The sequence below is a fragment of the Cavia porcellus genome, unplaced genomic scaffold (genome assembly GCF_034190915.1).
Source record: "Cavia porcellus strain 051 isolate PalLab524CR breed Dunkin Hartley unplaced genomic scaffold, mCavPor4.1 scaffold_28, whole genome shotgun sequence".
Classification (NCBI taxonomy): Eukaryota; Metazoa; Chordata; class Mammalia; order Rodentia; family Caviidae; genus Cavia; species Cavia porcellus.
The window spans coordinates 28,811,228-28,830,588 of record NW_026947511.1 but is presented as its reverse complement, the minus strand read 5'-3'; the positions used below and the strand labels follow the sequence as shown (position 1 = coordinate 28,830,588).

The following is a 19,361-nucleotide window of genomic DNA, read 5'->3' as shown; positions in this document are numbered from 1 at the left end:
CACTGCAGGTCGATGCAGAGCTCCCTGCTAGTCCTGTTCTCAACTCCATTTGCAGATTCCCATTCTCAGAGCTTTCACGCGTCTCTTTCCCTGCTGTGTCAATTTGGACGCAGCAGCGGCAGCAGGAAATTCAAGTCTCGGCTTCCAGTGGCGCGGGTTTCAGCTTCTGCACTGAGATTTTATCTGTTCCTTTTGTAGCACTGGGATTGCATTTCCAGTTGGTTTCTCTCAGCTTAGTTCGTTCCTGGGTCAGCAGGGTGTATCTCCCCTTGCTTAGGACTCCTCGCACCACACCATTCCTAGATTCTAAGTGGGGTATCTCAGAGAGCATCCGTAGCTGCTGGTATCTATCCACCATGTTCTCCCGGAAGTCCCAAATAAAAGAATTTTTTAATGCATTGAACTAAAAGCATTAGTTTTGAATCCCCTTCAAAATGCTCCCCCTGGTTTAAACACACTAATCACACCACTCTTCCCACCTCCTGAAGCAGCTCTGAGTCCTCTTTGTTGAGTATCTTTCCACAGCTGCTCAGTTCAAACATTCGTGGCCGTTTGCACCAAATGAAAGCATTAATTTCTGCTCTCAGTCACCTTACCCACAGATCTGCCACAAGGCAGCCTCTGGCTCTTCCCCAGCATCGAAATCACCATGCAGGGTAAATGCTCTGAACCAGCTCAGGACACCAAGGCTGCCACCACCGCGAAACGGAAGGCATTCCTGGAGGAGGACACCAGGACTGCCTCCACCGCGGCCAGAATGACGGGAAAAGCACACTCCGAGTAAAAAGCACTGTGCATGCCGAGAACTGATAAAATGATCAGATAAAAATGTTTTAACATATCTGTGTTATGTGTCACATAAAATGTGTGCTCTTTTCAAGTAAATGAAACAAGGAGCACAGTTGTCCCCCAGTCCTCTCCCAGGGCACCCTCCTCTCCGAGGGCCAGACTCCCCCATGTTCAAAGCCCTAACAAAACTGTCGGCAGGATCAGCATTTAACTCACGCCCACCTTCCTGGGTACCCAAGAAATCAGGGCCGTGTTTCTTATGATACCTGATACAGCGTAAATGCCGGGGACCTTGTTGTCACACTGTATGCTTCAGGGAATAACAAGAGAAAGAAGCCTGCACATGCTCAGATGGATGCTGATTTTCTTTTCTAGTTATCATCAATGTAGTATTTTTGGCTGACTGCACCGGTGTGAGATCCACATACTGGAGACTGACTGTACACCTGATGAGAAAGATGCAAGCGGGCACTGGCGTGAGCCGGTCACCTGAACACTCTGGGAGGCTGAGGCAGCGTCATTTCAAGTCTGAGGTCAGCCTGGGAAATCTACTGAGACGCTGCTCAAAAGAATTAAGAAATAATAACAACAACAAGTAATAATAATAACTAAGAAATAAAAATAAAGATTTAAAAGAGGGCTAAGAGATGAACCCCTATGAAAAAAAAATTTTTTTAAGGCTAAGAAAGCCTCGTGTGGTGCTGTACACCTGCTGCTCCAGCACTAGGCATGCTGAGGTGGGAGGATCACACATTCAAGGCCAACCTGAGCTACACTGTGAACTTCACTGCCAGCTTCAACTACATAAGCCAGACCCTATCTCAAAAACCCACCACTAGGGGCTGGGGTTTAATAAGCACCTGCCTTGCAAGTGTGCGGTCATGAATTCGAGCCCCAGTACCAAAAAAAAAAAAAAAAAAAAAAAAAAAACCCACTAAATAAATAAATCTTACAAAGAGTAAAATGGACCAAAAGACAAAGAAGCAAGGAGGTAGAGCTCAGTGGTAGAGCATGTATTTAGCGTGCTTTAGGCCCTGGATTTACTCACCAGTACAGAAAGAAAAAAAAAAAATTAACAAGCAATAAGACACAAAGAGCCAATAAATGTTGGGGAAAATGTTTAACATAATTCGTCATCTGACAGCTGCAAACAGTGGGGTATCTGCTCCTGATGCCTGTGGTCCAGTGTGCTGTGTCTGGTAGGATGTGCACCAGCTCAGCTCTTCAGGGGCCATTGGAGGGAGACCCCACAGGGGTGTGCACTTTGCACACTCATTAAGCTGTGTGCACTTATGTGTGGCCATGAAACTTCCTTTTCAAAGTTTCTAAGGAATGGAGCAAGCCAGGTGGGGTGGCTCCTGTTATCCCAGCAACCAGGAGGTTGAGGCAGGAGGATCACCTCTGGTTTGAGTCAAGCCTGGACTACACAGTGAGTTCAAGATCAGCCTGAGCTGCATAGTGAGAACTTGTTTCAAAAAACAAAAACAAAGAAATCTTTTTTAAAAGAACTGTGTGTATAGTTGGTTGCAAAGGCCCTGGTCCAATCCCCAGTACCACATACACACAAAAAAAGTTACGATTTATTTACTGATACAAGAAAATGACTACTGTATATTTGTCTTTAAAAAGCCAAAGTATTATTGTTTTGTCTCATTAAAAGAGGTGGGGAGCTGGGCACAGTGGCACACACACCTATATCCCAGCTACTCGGGAGGCTCAGGCAGGAACCTCTCAGAGTCAAGTGCCTGGACTATAACCCCAAACCCACTTATTCATCGCAAAACCCAAAAGCTGCAGTTAGACCTGAACAATGAGGTTTTAGTGTAGAAAAAACAACTCATACATTAACATCTTTTGTCTTAAGAGAAAAACAAATAATATGTGTGCCATAGGTTCACCACCACTGGCCCAGGCAGCTTAGAGAGTAAAGTAAAATAGAAAAGGCTGGACCGGTAGCTAAGCCTGCCTAGCGTGAATCAGGCTCTGAGTTCAACACACACACAAAGAGGGAAGGGGAGGAGGCCTCTCGTATACACACTGTACACACAGTGTACACACACACATGCATGCACACACATGAGACATAACTAGCAGGTAAATCTCAGCATTCACAGTGAACTGTGCTTATCTCTGGGCGGTGGGAGCACGGATAATTTTTCTTATCTCCTTAAGGTGCCACAGATACACCACCAGCCACCTTCCTGAGACTCTGAAAGATCCAGGTGATCTGACAGTGCAGTTCTGCATCAAGTCCCACCAGGACCTGGGCCCCTGAGCCTTGGTCCCCTGCAGGACCAGAGCTGGGTGTGGTGGCACATGCCTAGAGTCCCAGCACTCTGGAGGCTGAGGCAGGAGAATCGCCATGAATTTGAGGCCAGCTTGGGCTACACGGTGAGTTCCATGCCAGCCTGCAGTATGTAATGAGACCCTGTCTCAAACAAACAAACAACAAAAGATTACAACCAGAAAAAAAAAAAAAAAAAAAAAAAAAAACAAGGTCATTGCATCAAGCCAGCGCAGCCTGGGCAGTTTCTCTCTCACGGGTTCCCAGCAGAATGCAGCTCAGAGAGACTCAGCAACTTGCTCACCTCACACCGCTGGCCTGAGAGACCCAACTTCCCCCAGAAATGATGCTGGGGAACCCCTGAGGTGCTCCCTACAACTGGAGCGTGATCTGCAGGAAGTCCCACCCCATCACAGGTCTCAGTGTCCCTAGACTGCGCCCTCGACCTCGGGCAGCTTCCTCCGGCCCCGTGCCCTTCGCTTCCTCGAGCTGTGGAAGATGGAGGCGGAGTGCAGCAGCCTGACCCACCGGCTCTCCATGGGGCCCACAGCTGTGACCCCAGGGAAGGTCCGGACGCCAGGAGCACGCACACAGGCATGCAGTGGCCAAGCAGAAAACAGGATTTACCCCGTCAAGGCCAGGCACACGGCAGACCCTGGGCCAGGGAAGTGACTTCATTTCACATTGCATCTCTGCACTTCCGTCCCGGCACAGAGGAATTTTTTACACTTCGGGGGCCGTGTTTCTCCAGGCTGGGCCAGCTCCACACAAGCCAGGCCTCTCCTGCAATGCCACTGTTCCCACTGCACAGATGAGGAAACTGAGGCTGGGGACAGGCAGCACCTGTGTCATGCAGGGTAAGCTTTCTGGAGGCAAAGGCAACAGAGCTGTGTCTGAAAGGCTGAGCTCCATCTGGCAGACAGGAGGGAAGGGAAAGGTGTTCCCCTAGAGGGAACAGCACAGAGACAACGCTGTGCACCGCACAGAGCTCCCAAGGAAGTACTGATGTTCTTGGAGGACCACAGCTGTGTGACCCCGATCAAACCCCAGCCTGTCTGTGCCACGAGGTCTGTCACAGAAGGTGATGACCATTGGGCTGGGGGGGGAGGGGTAGCTCAGAGCCAGAGCACAAGCCCAGCATATTGGGCCCTGGTTCAACCCCAGCGCTGCAAAGAAAAAGCTAACACCCTGGCCTACATCTGAGGGTGAGAACAGACCAGGGTAACCCTGTCAACCCCCAGAGCTCCACGGCCTGCACTGGACAAATGCTTACTGCTGTGTCATTTCTCCAAATGTCCCACGGGCCACACAGCATGCATGATCTGGCCCTCAAAGAGGCTCTAGTGCAGCCTACATCTCATGATCAAAATTCAAATTTGGGCTGAAGCAGGAGGATGACGAAAGTACAAGGCCACATAGTGTGATCCTGTCTCAAAAAAAAAAAAAAAAAACTAGGTAGCACCGGACGCCAGGCCCACCCCCACCCAAAACAAACCTGGGCCCTCAGAGCTCAGCCTCCCCAGGCTCCCAGGCCTCCGCAGGGTCCCTGGCAGGGGTGGGGCTCCACCACCTGGGGCCCTTGGACACAGTGAGCAGCAGGGATGCATGCCAGGGCTCAGGGCCACGAAGGGAAGAAAATGTTTTCCCATTTCTTCCTCTTCCTGTGCATCTGCCCCCTCCACCCACAGCTCCGGGTAGCTCTGTTCAGAGGGAAAGCCCTGCCAACGGGACATCCGGCCATCCCTGCAGATCCCTGCCCAGCTTCCAGCACCAGCCCAGCCCAGGGCGAGGACAGCTGGAAATCCGTGAGAGACCCACTATCCCTGCCACGGCGCCAATCAGATGCCCATCTTGACTTCACAGGAAGTGAGGATGGGGGGCACACAGGGACAGGGCCGGTCCTGGGTAACACCCTCCCTCCAGCAGGTTGACCTCTCCTTCCATCTGGAAGGCAAGATGCCTGGAGAACGTGTCCCAACGAACAATGACAGCCATGAAAAGGAAGGAAGCGCTGAGCCAAGCCACAGCACAGACGAGCACAGGACATCACACTACGTGCTCCAGAAGCCAGAGGACAAATACTGCACGGGTCCGCTTCCTCAAGTAGAGAGGCCAGAGATCGAGGAGCCAGCGGGGTGCAGGCTGCAGCAAGCGGTGGAAGCTGGTGTCTGGCGGGTTGGGAACTTCACCCGTGGAAGATAAAAAGATTCTGGTTGGGGGAAGATGACTACACAATGTGAAAGGTGTTGTTTTGCTTTGTTTCGGTTTTTTTGTTTGTTTGTTTTGGGTGGAGGTACTAAAGACTGAACCCAGGGCCATTACACTGATCTACATTCCCAACCTTTTAAAATATTTTTCAGGGGCAGAGCTAAAGGCACCACCATGCAGCAGGCCAGGGCAGCTGGGGAAGGAGCCTGGGGGTTCCTGGAAGATCTGCAGATGAGGGACCCTAACTGTCGGGGTGCACAGCCCCACATTGCAGCCAGGCCTGGGCTCTACGGCTGCACATGCCTGCACCTACCCGGAGCCCAGCAGAGTGCAGGGGAGCCCAGGGGAGCACAGCCAGGTTTAGACCTGAGTGCCCTGCACAGCCCTCAGTGCTCAGCCAAGGGGGGAACCAGCCCACCCAGACCTATGTCCAACAAGCAACCGCACCACCCCATCTCTCCTGCACCCACCCCGAGGGTAAACTGCGTTCCAGGCATCATCAGTGAGGCGAGGGATGGGGGAGGAGGTGGAGAGGAGGAGGTGGCTGCTGCGTGGGTACATCCAAGGCCAGGAGACCCCTGCAGCCCTGACACCACAGTCTGCAGCTACGAAGGGGGAGGGGAAGACTGGAGGTAGCTGAGTGAGCAACCCCGAGTCACTGTGTGACCCTGGGGAAGTCGTCTCCTCCCAGGCCCTCCTGAACCACCAGGTTCCTTCTCATTAAAATGAGGATTCCACCAGGCATGGTTGTGCATACCTGTAATCCCAGCACTCAGGAGGCTGAGGCAGGAGGATCGCTGGGAGTTCAAGGCCAGCCTAGACTCACAGGGAGACTCTGTCTCAAAACCAAAAACTTAAAAATAAAATGAGGATTCTACCGTCATCACGCAGCAACCCACGCCAGGGCACGTGTCCTCGGAGAGTGAGAGTCCCTGTCCACCAAGACACAACAGTGTTCACAGCAGCTTCATTCCTGGGCACCCGGAGCTAGACACAGAGCCCCACTGCAGGAAGGCACACAGAGCATCGAAGTGCACAGGTCAAGGCCAGCACCATCTCCAGTCCCCTTCCACAAAATCCTCGCCACCTGGCTGCCCCTACATGGGAAGCTCAGGTGAACAGACTTGAACAGAGGCCCCTATTATTACTGTCCCCAAAGGAAGGGGACACAGCAGCCAGCATGGCTGGAGAGTCCTGTCCCCCTGTCCTCACTGGCTCAATATCTCGCCCACCTTCATTCCTGCCCCCAGGAAAACACACTACGGGGAAACCCTGTGGGATGGGGAAGGTCCAGCCCCCTTCTGCCAGATGCTATGAGCTTTAACTGAGAATCAGCCTGCTTCACCTGCAGAGCCCAGCACCTCACAGACCTAGTTCTCGGCCAGTGGAGATAAGTTAAAGCTGCCACCATCACCTCTCTCACAAGTGCTAACAAGCACCCTTTTCTTGAACTCACAAGTGATCCTCCTGCCTCAGCCTCCTGAGTGCTGGGATTACAGGCTCATAAACCAGCATCCCTTGCTTGCAGTCCACCTTTCTGAGGCTCCTATTCTAAGGCTCCTTCCCAAGCCTCCAAATAGGCTAACTCCTCCCTTCTCCCTGCAGCCTTTGTACAAACCTCTGTCTCCTGCTCTCAGAGGCACTGCCCAAGAAGCAGCCATGCAGAACAAATGCCTGCCCTGGGTGTACTGGTACCGGGAAGAGATGTAGCAATCAGCTAGATAGCTCGGTAAACTGAATCCCATATAAGGAGGGACAGGGAAGAGGTGTGAGATTTTAGGCAGAGGATCCGAGGAGCCTCCCACTGGAGCAAGTATGGGAGAAAGTGACATGGCAGGCTGCAGGGCTCCCAGACAGAGGGGAAACCATGCAAAGGTCCTGGGGTGGGGTGGCCCTAGTGGGGTCCTGAGACAGCCACTGTGTGCATGAGCTGGGTATCGGGTGAGGAAGTCCTGGAAGCTGCCACCGTGAGCAAACAGGAAGCAGTGAGGGCTTCGGAGAGAGAAGCGCCCCACACTGACGTATGTCTCAACAAGGTCACCTGGGTCCCAGTGCTAGAGCAGGTGGCAGGGGACAGGGCAGGAGACACAGAGCTGGAAAGCAAGTGACCTGCAAAGCAAGTGACTAAGGAAAAAGGACTTATCTGGGCTCATCCTAAAGGTGACTGACAGGACCCCCGACCCACTACTTCTGAAGTGAGGGGCTGGGCAACATGGAGGCGTCTGCTCTGAGCCACTGGAGGGGCGGAGCGGCCACCAACCCAATGGGACAGAGGGAGGGAGCCGCAGGTGTGACTGTCACAGCAAGGACTGAACAGGCAGCCCCAACACACTCTCAGACAGAAGTAGCAGGTCCCTCTGTCCCCACACAAAGAGGTCCACACGGGTCACTCCGGAGAGCAACAGGAAAGACGGGGGCCAGGGGGAGGCTGGAGAACGCGTTGATGCTGACCCCGACAGACCACGGCCTTCTCAGAGCCTCCTCCTCCGGAGGGAAACTGAGAAAACCAGGAAGTACCTCTCTCTAGAGGAAGAAGAGCTCAAAAGAGCCCCTGCAGAGCAGGTGGCAGTGAACCCATCTGGAATCTACAGCTCCTGCCTGCCACCCCAACCACAGACTATGGGTGTCACTGTCCCCAGCTGGTTCCCAGGCAGTGACGCAAGACCCTGGGTTTCCAGACCCGAGGGCATGACAGGAGCCAGGCTCCAGGGAAGTGTGCTAGGAATCTGTCAGCTCGTTTAAAAAAAAACTGAGATGTAATTGACATCTCATAAAAATTCAGTCTCTAAGTACACAAATCAGCCAGTGGCCCGCCTGTCATCCCAGAACTAAGCAGGCTCTGAGTTCAAGGTCATCCCAGTAAATTCAAGGCACACAGTGAATTCAAGGCCAGCCTGAACTACCTAGTGAGACCCCAGCTCCAAAGTAAATAAACAAACAATTCAATGGGTTTCAGCATATTCACAAAATTGTGCAGCCAGCACCACTAATTCCAGAACAGTTAACGCAAAACCTGAGCAAAACCTATGCTCACCAGAGCCCCTCCTAAAAATATGCTCAGAAGCACTGGGAACAAATTCCTGCCGGTACCAGCACACCTGTGCACAAATTCCTACACGTGCACCTTCACAGCAGCAGCGTGGCCCCTCTCACAACAGCCCAAGACCAACGTCCGGCAACCAGTGCGTTCAACGAATAAGTACAACACAGCAGAGCTACAACATGGATAATCTTGAAAGCATGATGCTGAGAGAAAAAAGCCAGACACAAGCCAGGTGTGGCGGTACACACTGTGATCCCAACACTTCAGGAGGCCAAGGCAGGAGGATCCTAAGCTCAATCCCATCAGCCTTAGCAACTAGGGTACTTAGTGAGAGCCTGTCTCAAAATAAAAAAATAAAATAATTTAAAAGGGCTGGGGGTGTAACACATGCAGACAACCCAGGGTTGATCTTAAGTACAAAACAAAAACTAAAAAACAGACACAAAAAGGCGCACACACCAGGGGTTTAGCTCAGTGGCATAAGCGCCTGCCTGGAAAGTACGAGGTCTTGAGTTCAATCCCCGGTACCACACACACACACACAAAAAGCATGCACTACATGACCCCACTTAGATCAGCTACTCAAAAGGAAAATCCACAGAGACAATGCAAAGCACGAGCTGCCAGGTTTTAAGGAAGGAGAAATTAGGAAAGGTTCTTTTTGAAACAAGATAAAATGCTGAGTGATGGTTGCCACTGGACTGGAACTTTAAAATGCTTCATTTGGGGCTGGGTTGTGGCAGCACTTCTGGTTAGCATCCGTGAAGTCCTGCATTGAATCCCAAGACTCAAAACTCTTAAAAATAAAGGCTGAGCATGGTGTCACACACCTATAATCCCAGTATGCAGGAGGCTGAGGCAGGAGGGTTGCAAATTTGAGGCAAGCCTGGGCAATTGAGCAAGACCCTCTCTGAAATTTTTTTAATGTTTAAAAAGGGTTGGTGCTGTAGCTCAGTACTCCATTGGTTCAATCCCCAGTACTATGATGATAATAAAGTGAAATGCTCAATAAATAATGATAATAAAGTGAAATGCATGATTTATGTCTGAGTTTCCAAAAACAGACCAGTAAGGCAAAATAAAAAGCAGCACAGTGGTCTCGGGCATGGTTACCATGCCTCCTGCACAAGCACTGCCTCAAAGTTTGGGGCTGGAGTCCACTCTGGTGTTTACTGCTCCTTGCCCTGGAAGGCCAAATGACATCATCCCACTTAGCACAAACAAAGGTTGTGGCTCAAATCGGAAAGCGGGATGGGGTGAGCCACCTTGCACCCCATTCAGGGGGTGGCCTGCCAGCAGTCAGGGCCCCACCAGAGCCGGGGACATCTGCGTGAACCCAGCAAAGCCCTTCAACTGTTCAGCCAAATTCCTGACTCCCACGAGAGAGAGCCAAATTCCTGACTCCCACGAGAAGCGGGCTTGAGAACCTGGACAACAGGTATCAACAGTGCGCTATTCTGTTGTTATCTGCCATCAACAAGCCAGTTCTCCCAGTACCTAGTGGAGGCTGTGAGACAGACAGTCGGGGTCACGCACAGGCACTCTGGGCTCACCTCAGAGACCCTCAGGCCCACACACCCATCAGCGTCCCTCTACTCACATCATCAGTATTTGTTGGCTTCCTGGTGTCCTTCATATTTCATGATTTTTTTTATGTTTGATTTATTTTTGGTACTGGGGATCGAAATCATGCTCTCTCGCTTACCAGGCAAGTGCTTGAACCACTGAGCTAAATCCCCAACCCATCATGTTTGATTTACAGTTAAATAAAAATGAAGTCTAGCTGGGTGTGGTGCTGCACAGCTGTAATCTCAGCACTTGAGAGGCTGAAGCAAGAGTATCTCTCTGAGGGATCACTTACTGGCCTACACAGTAAGACCCTGTCTCAAAAAACCAAAAACTTTAAGTTTAAGGCATTTACACCTAATCATAGACCCAAGTTATGTTCCAATACATAAATTAACAAGTGAGGATTTTTTTCTTTTTAAAAGAAAAGACTATTTATATGAAACATCCAGGACTGGCAAATCTATAGGTCAGAAAGCATGAGTGGGCTGGGGTGGGGGTGAGTTTTCACAGGTACACGGTGTCTTCGGGGGTGATGCTCATGTTATAAAATCAGGTTTTGGTGATAGAGGGACAATTCTTTGACAACACTAAAGACTACTGGATCTGCATTGTAAACAGGTGAATTCTGTCTCAGTGGAGCAGGAAGAGAGGAGAATCACCCCGTTTCCACACTGCAGCAGCAGCAGCAACCTGAGCGTCCCAGGGAAGTAGCCCCTCTCCCCCAGGCACACTTTCCTCCTCCTCCCTGAGGCAGAGGTGACACTGTGGGTCAGGAGACAACCCCACCCGGGGAGCAGGTGGCCGCTGTGAACCCGCACAACACAGGCGTCCTGTCTCTGGGGACTCCCTTCCTACAGCAGTGTTAATACAGCAGTGCTGGACGGGGAAACAGCAGAGCTGGTGGCATGGAAACCAGCACGGTCAGGCGGGAGCAGTGGAGACCGGCTGCGTGTACACCCGGATGGCCACGTTGGGGGAATGTGGTGCTGTGGATTCAGGGCCTCTGTGACCCGAATGGCTGGGGTGGGGAGAGCCAGGAGCACAGGTGACCCCTTCCCTCCACCCAGATGCCGGGCAGGGGTGCTGTCACTAAGTCCCGGGCATGAAGCACGGTCTCGACAGGTACAGGCCAGGCTTTCTCCCCACAGAGATCCAGGCACTCAGGCTTTGGGGCTCTCTTTTAGGACACTTCAGACAGGAAGAGCAAGGAATCTCTGCTGCCTGGGGCTGCCGCGGGGCAGGGGCAACGCCAGCAGGAAGGCTGCACCCACCCAGACAGCCCTACGGCGGGTGGACAGACAGAAAGGCTCATCCCTTCCCCTCCAGTACCCTCTCCCCTCCCAGCCACCTGTCCCCACTCAACCTCCTCCAGAAGCCTTGGCTGCATCTCACCAAAGCCCGGCTAAGCCCAGAGTCTCTTCCTCCCCACCGAGCACAGAGGAACAGTACCCGGACCTGCTCACTGTGATCTCAAGTACATCTCCAATTCAAATCTACACTAATTCCCGTAGAGCAACAGGAACAAATACCAAGAGATACTGAGTGACCTGCTCACAGCATCACCTCTGAGAGAGGATACCAGGGCAGGGAAAGAGAGTTTTATATTTTACTTTCTCTTTCTGAAGCTTCTACTTGAATTTTTTGTGAAGATAATTATTTTATGTTTTCACCATAACACAGTGCACATAATGGAATACTACGCAGCAATAAAAAAGAATGAGCCAACTGAAACATGCAATAATGGGGCTGATTCTCAAAAACATCTCACAGAACAGAACAAATAAGCCAGACACTGCTGTGTGCAGTGGGGCATGGCCGTAATCCAGCTACTTGGAAGGATGAGGCAGGAAGATTGCAAACTCAAGGATAGCCTGGGCAATTTGGCAAGATCCTGTCTCAGATAAAAACATAAAGGTCTAGGAGCAAAGCTCAGGTGCAGAGCACATTGGGTTCAATCCCCAGTACAAAAAAAGAAGGAATCCCAGCACTCAGGAGGCTGAGGCAGGAGAAGTGCCAGGAGTTCAAGGTCAGTCTGGGCTACAAAGTGAGTTCAAGGCCAGCATGAACTGCATAGAGACCCTGCCTCAAAAAGAAAAAAAAAGAAAGAAAGAAAGAGAGGAGGAGACAGGGAGGAGGAAGCCACTGATCACCAAACACTACCCCTAGTCTAGGGCTCCGCGTATGTGAAAATCTAGAATAAACAAAAGCATACAGACAGAAAGCAGATTATGAGCCTGGGCCAGGGCTGGGTGTGGTGAGCACTGCACTGGGGTACAAGGCACCGTTCGTGACAGCAATGTTCTCGGACTCATGGTGGCTGCAAGCCCACATTTGGTGACACTCATTAACTTACACACTTAAAGACTTTAGGGTGTGTGCTCTCAATAAAACTGTTTTCTAAGTAAGACAGAAAAGAGGAATGGGGAATTATTGCTTAACAGGTACACGGCTTTCTTTCATAGTAATAAATGTATTTTGGAGGATGAGCATGGTGGCACAGGTCTGTAATCCCAGTACTTGGGAAGCTGAGGCAGGAGGACCACCAGGAGTCGGAGGCCAGCCTAGGCTACCCTGTGAGTTTCAGGCCAGCCCAAATTGCATAAATAGATCCTGTCTCAAACAAATTTTTAAAAAAAGTTAAAAAATATTTTGGAGCTGCTTATGGTGGCGCACATCTGTGATTCCAGCTACTTATGAGGCTGAGGCAGGAGGATTATAAATTCAAGGTCACCCTGTCTCAAAATAAGATTAATCAAATAAATAAATACAGCACAAGGTGTATCTCAGGGGTAGAGCACCCACAGGTTCATTCCCCAGCACTGCAAAAGAAAACAGTATTTTGGAACCTGACCAAACTCACAAGGTAGCCCAAGCTGACCTTGAACTCATGGCAGTCCTCCTGCCTCAGTCTCCTGAGTGCTGGGATTCCTTGCCCACTGAAATGTGAGCTTCGTAATGGCTCATTTTGTTACATGAATTTCATCAGTTTTAAAAGAAATTTTTTAAAGGTAGATGGGGAAATTACACCCATTTTGCAGATGAGAAAAATGAGTTCAGAGAGATCAGTGAACTGCCGGCCCAGAGGTTGTTCACCAATACCACAGGCCCAGTTTCCAGCCCCATGGAGAAGCAAAGGCTTGGTTGGCAATGCCAGGGCCTGATCTCCAGGGAGGGGCCTCCTCAAGGAACTCTGGAAACCAGAGCTTCCTGACAGGCCTGGGAGAGCCAAGCAGAGCCACACCTACAGGGGGCCCTGACCCCAGGAGCCTTCTCAGCAAAACTAAGCACTGCTCTGTCCGAGGCTGGGTGAGGTCAGCCAGGTCCTGCCTGCAGGGTCCTGGGGAGGCTTGAAGCACAGGATGGCTTCTAGTGCTCAGTGGAGAGGGGTTAACTCCTTCAGGAAGTTCCCCAGGTCCAAGAAGGAGAAGGAAAAGGGGAAGAGTCCCCCCTGTGCTCTCCAAACTGGATCTCCCCACAAGCCCAAGCATCCACACAGGGAAGGGCAGGAGGACAGAACAAAGGCAGAACCAGGGAACACAGATGTTCCAAGGTCCCAGGCGATCCAGGATACCCACCACTCTCCCCCGCGTGTCCCCAAGCCTGAGCCTTGGCAGCCCTTTATCAGGCGACCCATTTCCTCCTCAGCATACACTAAGTCGAGAGGCCTTGTCTCTCATCTCAGGGCCCATCTCCCACCCAGACCAGCTGCTCCCTCCCTCCAGCTCTGCCCACACACTGTGGGCACCCGTCCACGGTGACATAACATAGGTACGAGCCTCGGCCACCTCCTGGCAGGGCCACAGTCTAACCCACCTCCTGCCTAACCCAGGGCCAAGAACCCAAAATCAAGATGCTGTCCTGGTCCTTCCCTCCCATATGGATGGCACCCTGGTACCAGCGATCTTTCCTCTGCCGAGAAAACACCAATCATAGCACCTAATGTGTACCAAGCACATCCCAGGAGCCTCTTCACGCACTCCCTCCTCTGTCCTTGAGACAGACTTACAGGGGAGTTCCTGGCACCATCCGGAGGGACGCAAGGAAATCTAACCACAGAGAGGTCCAGTGTGATGCCCGGAGCCAGGCAGCTAGTGAGCCAGCAGGTAAGAACTCGGACGGGGAGGATTTGCTTCTGGAGCCAACCTCTTAATCATGACAGGTCTCCTGGGGGTAAGAAAATGGTCCGGAGCACAGCTATCAAGAGAAGCCCGAGATGGCAGAGGTCCTCAGGGGTTGCAAAGACCAGTGCTCACCAGCCTCTTCTGTGCCAGGCTCACACCGGAAAGTCTTAGGAAGGAGCAGAGCCTGCAGGTCCCAAGCCTACCTCATACCCGTTCCAGCTACAGAAAACAAAAAGCCCATCTGCAAGCACCCTGGCCTGAGAGGGAGCTGCCTGGCTGCCCGCTGGAAAGCCAGAGGCACGATTCGGGGCTATTCTTAGCAAACCACTGGCTCCCCTCCCAGAGGCCCAGCAGGCAGCAGGCCCAGGTTTCCACACACCCAGTCTGCCACTTCCTGACCCTGCCTGGAGGTCCCCCGGGACTAAGGGACGGGTGTGGCCAGGGTGCATAGACAAAGAACTCCAGCCTTCACTGAGAGGTGCCCAGCCTGTCCCAGGCCTCTGCCTAGGCACCCGGGCCACCTGCCTGAAGCTTTGCATAGTCCTGGCTGCAGGGAAGACTCCTGCTCAGAACCTGCCCCCGCGCCCCCCACCCCATGTTGGCCAGTGCTGGCTGGGTGTTGGCCAGGTACTTCATGTCTTCCACTGATTTTCTTTTCTTTTCTCTGGTACCAGAAATCAAACTCAGGACCTCACACTTGCCAGGCAGGCCCTGTGCCACAGACCTATATCCCCAGGCTTTCCCACTGATTCTCTCCATGTACCCTTCAACCTCCCCAGGAATTGGAGTTACTGACCCACTGTGACACTGGAGGTCAGTGTCACACTGAATCTGGAATGTGCGCTGGCTCCCAGATGCCAGGCTGGGCAAAGGAGACTGACCACAGCCAGACAGTAAGGGTCCCTGCTCCACCCAAGCCCAGACAAGTGCATACCAAGGGATGGTGGCTCCCATCACAGACTCACCTGCATGTCTCCAGGGGTCAGCCCAGCCCTGCAGAGACCCACAGGCCTGGGTTCAAGAAGAAAACCCCCCTTATGCTGAAGGAAGGGGACAAACTGTGTACCACCCTGGGCCATACAGCCTCACTTCAGGGGCTCCCAGCGAGGCAGGGGAAATAAGAATCAAAAGCTTCTCAGACTTCTGCAAGTTCCCTATCTTCTAGATCAAAGTCAAGAGACATTCAAATAACAAGACACAGAGCCTACAGGGTCCTCAGACCCTCTGTGGGAGGCTAGAAATGAAGCCACACCACGGAGCACCTGTCCCTCCCCCATGCTGCCCCAGGGAGCACTGAATGCCTCAGACCACAGCGCAGGCCCCAGGTGCCGCCAGGTGCCTCTGGAAGGTGCAGGTGCTCACAGCTGACTCCACGTCTGCCTCAGTTCTGAAGCCACTTCTGTGTGGCTTGCATCTGCAACGTCAACGAACAACCCTGTCTGTGCCCTGGTGGGGCCCCTGCATGTCTGCCCACTTACACTTCCACCTCTTGGCTGGGGAGATTCAAATCCCAGCGACAGTACAGGCCTGTCTACGTGTGTATCTTGTGGCTCACTCATGGTCCATAGGGACATGGTCACACAAGCCTGTCCCTGCACGTGTCCTGGGGTTGTCTGCCCACCCCACAGTCTCCCCACCTGCTCTCACATACACACGTGCTCAGTTCCTGTCTCTGCCTACACAGCTACAGCTCTGAGCATGCGCACAGGTCTCTGCTCACAGGGGCGTCCCCCCACCCTGTGCTGGGTGACCGTCTTTGGGTGCCACCTGTTTAAGGTAGGTGGCTGTGCTCACCAAGGCACCACAGTGCCAGCCGAGGACAACGGGTGAGCTCAGCAACGCCCACTCCCAGAACACGGTCCAAGGCCATGGGCATAGCACAGTGCCACCTCCACAAAGTGCTCCAGAAAAGTGAAAACCTGCCAGGAACAACAGGGGAGACAGAGCACCAGATCCAGCAGAGCCCACGGAGCAGAGGCCAATGCTACCCACAGCCACAGCCCACCCACCCCAGCACATCACCGCCCGCAGCCTCTCTGCATGTACAGGAAACCACGTCTGGCCCAGTGTCTCCCAGCCTCCCAACCTCACCGCCAGCCCCCAGCGATGCAGGCTCTTCGGAAAGGAAGTGAGGACTTCCTCCCACTTGCCTCTGAGCTTCCCACAACACTGGCCCTAAACCCTAAACCTCAAGAGTCCCAGGGCTGTTTTGAGAGTCTCGTGCTTAGCCTGACCATAGAAGCCAAATAGTCTTTGGGAAACCAAAACAAAACGTGCAAGAGGAAGCCAGGTATAGTGTATGCCTGTAACCCCAGCACTCTGGAGGTTGAGGCAGAAGGACCACTGAGAGTTTGGGGCCAGCCTGGGCCACACAGTTTATGACCAGCCTGAACTGCATAGCGAGACCCTGTCTCAAGAAAAAAAAAAAAAAAAAAGTCTGTAAGAGGGAGTCAGACATATATAGGCAGGAGGACCTTCCCATCCTCCCGCTGCTCCCTGCCTGTGGGCGAGGGGTCTGCAGACAGAATGTTGGAGCACACTGTTGCATGAGAACTGGACTTCAGTTCTCACATGTCTGGAGGCCTCAACCACCCACGAGGCAGTTATCAGCAGTACAGCGCTAATATAGAAACTCCATCACAAAGAACTTTCTGCGTGTTTCTGCGTAGTCCCAAGTGAAGACGAAGCCCTCCAAGCCCTCCCCAAACCCACGCCCTCCCCAGAATGGCCTAGAGCCTGGCACCTGGCAGGTGCTGGGTGTTTGGGTTCTGGGTACTCAAGACAAGCCAAGAAGCACCTGCCTGGACTCAGAGTAGGACCTGAGACTCTGTGAAGCTTCCTGGGCTGAAGGGAGGCTTTCTCACTGTCTTTGACCTCAGGACAAGCCTATGCTCAGCCATCGTGACCACTGTGAGGAGTTAGGGCGCTCTGAGTTTCTCAGTGACCACTCACTACCCGTCCAGGAAAACCCTCTGAAAAAGTAAACTGAGCCCTCCTCGGAGATCCAGGTCCACAGAGCAGGAGTCTCAGATGGGGCCAAAAATCAAACCCTGGGTGCACCGGGACCTCTGGGCTTTTCCTCGGTCTGGGGCCTCAAGCACCCTTAGACATGAGCCTGGAGACCCATCTCCGGGTCTCCACGCCATGGCTTTCCTCCCCCCAACTCTGCAGGAAGCCCAGCTCACTGGTTGCGTTCATAGGCCCAGAAAGACAGCTAGGGGTGTCGCCAGCCATGTCGACCCCAACCGAGGGACCCTCGAGGCAAGGGGTTCCCTAGCCCGACATAGAAAACGACCCGGTAACTTCCTGCCCTTCCGTGTGTGGGGTCCCGTCTGTCTCAGAGTCACCAGTCCCTGCGGGTTTGGGTGGGGGCCTAGGACCTCCCTCACAGCAGCCCCAAGCTGGGGAACACCCCCGGATCTGCCTCCCGTGGCGGGATTCGGGCGAAGACGCGTCGGTACCTGCCAGCCCGCGGCTCCCGAGGACATCCGCGCTCCGGCGGCCGGCGCCCTGCGCCCGACCTGCGGGCACCGAGGTAGGCGGCGGGGGTGCGCCTGGCCCCTGCCAACTTCCCCAGCCCATCCGCGGGCGGAGGCAGCTCCGGAGGCGGCCAGGCCGGGCGGATCGAGAGAGGAAAGAGAGCGATGGGAGCCGCGCGCCGCACCAGTGCGCGCCCCGGCCAGTGCGCGCCGCCTGCGCCCCGCGCCCGCGTCCCCCACGCCGAGGGCGGACCCGGCCCGACCGCCAATCACCGCGCCCGCCGCGCCTGGCCGCGGGAGCCCCGGCCCCTCCGCCTGGATGGCGGGGGACGCGGATTTAAAGACACACTCACCCGGCCGCGTCAGATTGGCATCCACGAACCGCGATCCCTGGCGCGCCCGAGCGGCGGGCTCCACCTAGGTCGGCCAGCTTCCTCCCTCCGCCTGCCACCCTCCGAGGAGAGGAAAACTTTGGGGCGGGAGACACTGCCCGGGAAGCCAGTTCCTCTTCCCTTGTCTTAGCCCGGCTAGTTCTGGAAGATGCCCAAGCCCGACAGCCGGCCTCTCTGGCTGGAGAAAGAAGCAAAGGCTGTCGGCGCCACACCCCCTGTAGGCCCCAGCTCCCCGGGAGATCTGCAGGCTGGGGGTTTCCTCCACCCTCTGCTTTTGAAAGCCAGGCCGAGACTTGGCAGGACTAAGAAGACAACCAGGCTCTGGAGCCAGCCTCACTATGCTGTGCGACCTGAACTAAGCCATTGCCCTCTCTGGGCTGCAGCCTAAGGACGAACACCTAAAGGGCAGAATATGCGCTCAATTGTGGGTTTCTCCAAGCGCTGGACTCTCAGGAAAATGCGCCTCTCGGCCTAGAGGCGAAAGGGGGACAGCACTGCGGGAATTTTGAATGGGAAGTGGTCCCTCCCTCCACACACACCAGGTGCTCCCAAGGCATGATGTACCCCGGGGGCTGCCCAGTCCCCCGTGCTACTCTGGCTGGCACCCAGCGAGGCCAGTCGGCGCTCCTCAACCCACAACAGCTCGCGCGCTTCCGCGGGCACCCACGTGCGTTAAGCCTCTCGCCGCCGCTTCCTCCGGGGAGACGGGCTTTGTTGAGCTGAGTGAGTCACTTCCTCCCTCGCTTAACTCCACACAGGGAAACCTCTTGCTCACCTGTCACTACCTGCCGCACTCCAGAGACCAGCAGGTCCCACCTCGGTCCAAGGGCAGGGGTAGGAGTCCCTAAGAATGACCAAAGGCCAGTGAGGACCCATCAGTGGAGGTCTTACCGGTCCTGAGCACGCAGCTCTCAAGTGCTTCACCCGGCTAATTTTAAGAGGTGAGTATGTTCATCATCCCCATTAATAGAAAAGGAACCGGAGGTCCAGGGAAGACTCGACCACAACTCAGGGCTCCTCCTGCCCACCCAAATGCGGGAGAAGAGCAGAGAAAGCCAGGGAGGAACTTTGAAAAGCAGATCCAGCCTTCAGTGACCGGCAGAGCGAGGCTCAGATTGGCTGTATGAGCTGTAAGTTCGCCTCTGTGAGACAGGCGCCCCATCTTCCTCCAGAGGTGTTTGACCCACAATGTAGTCGGGCACCTGACCCAGATGGAAGGCTCCACTGTGCTGCGACTTCCTTCCTCTTCTCGCCACACCCGGGTATCTCACCCATCAAACTGCCTGGCTGGTGCTCCTTGGCCTGAGGACGTGAGGCTCACACACATATTCTCTTGTCTTCACACATGCATGTGTAAGCACACAATGGACCTACACCATACACAAACGTAGTGTGCATACCTGGACATACAGGTGCAAACACAGGACCCCCTTGTCACCACCCCTCTGCCCAGAATCTGTTTGACACTGAGCTCCT

The 19,361-nt window shown here is 53.7% G+C and overlaps 1 protein-coding gene across 3 annotated transcripts in view; it reads right to left on the bottom strand.

Annotated features, from left to right (window-relative positions):
* Positions 1 to 18,034, bottom strand: part of Pald1 (phosphatase domain containing paladin 1) — a 68,786-nt gene extending 50,752 nt beyond the window's left edge. Inside the window, exon 1 of one of the 3 annotated variants that reach the window (XM_063238620.1) lies at positions 17,847 to 18,034. The gene's annotated coding sequence lies outside the window, so the exon portion shown is untranslated. Of the gene's footprint in view, positions 1 to 17,475; positions 17,714 to 17,846 lie in introns of those variants that run through there. The other 2 variants (XM_063238619.1, XM_005005312.3) reach the window with 2 other exon arrangements.
* Positions 18,035 to 19,361: the final 1,327 nt, after the last annotated feature.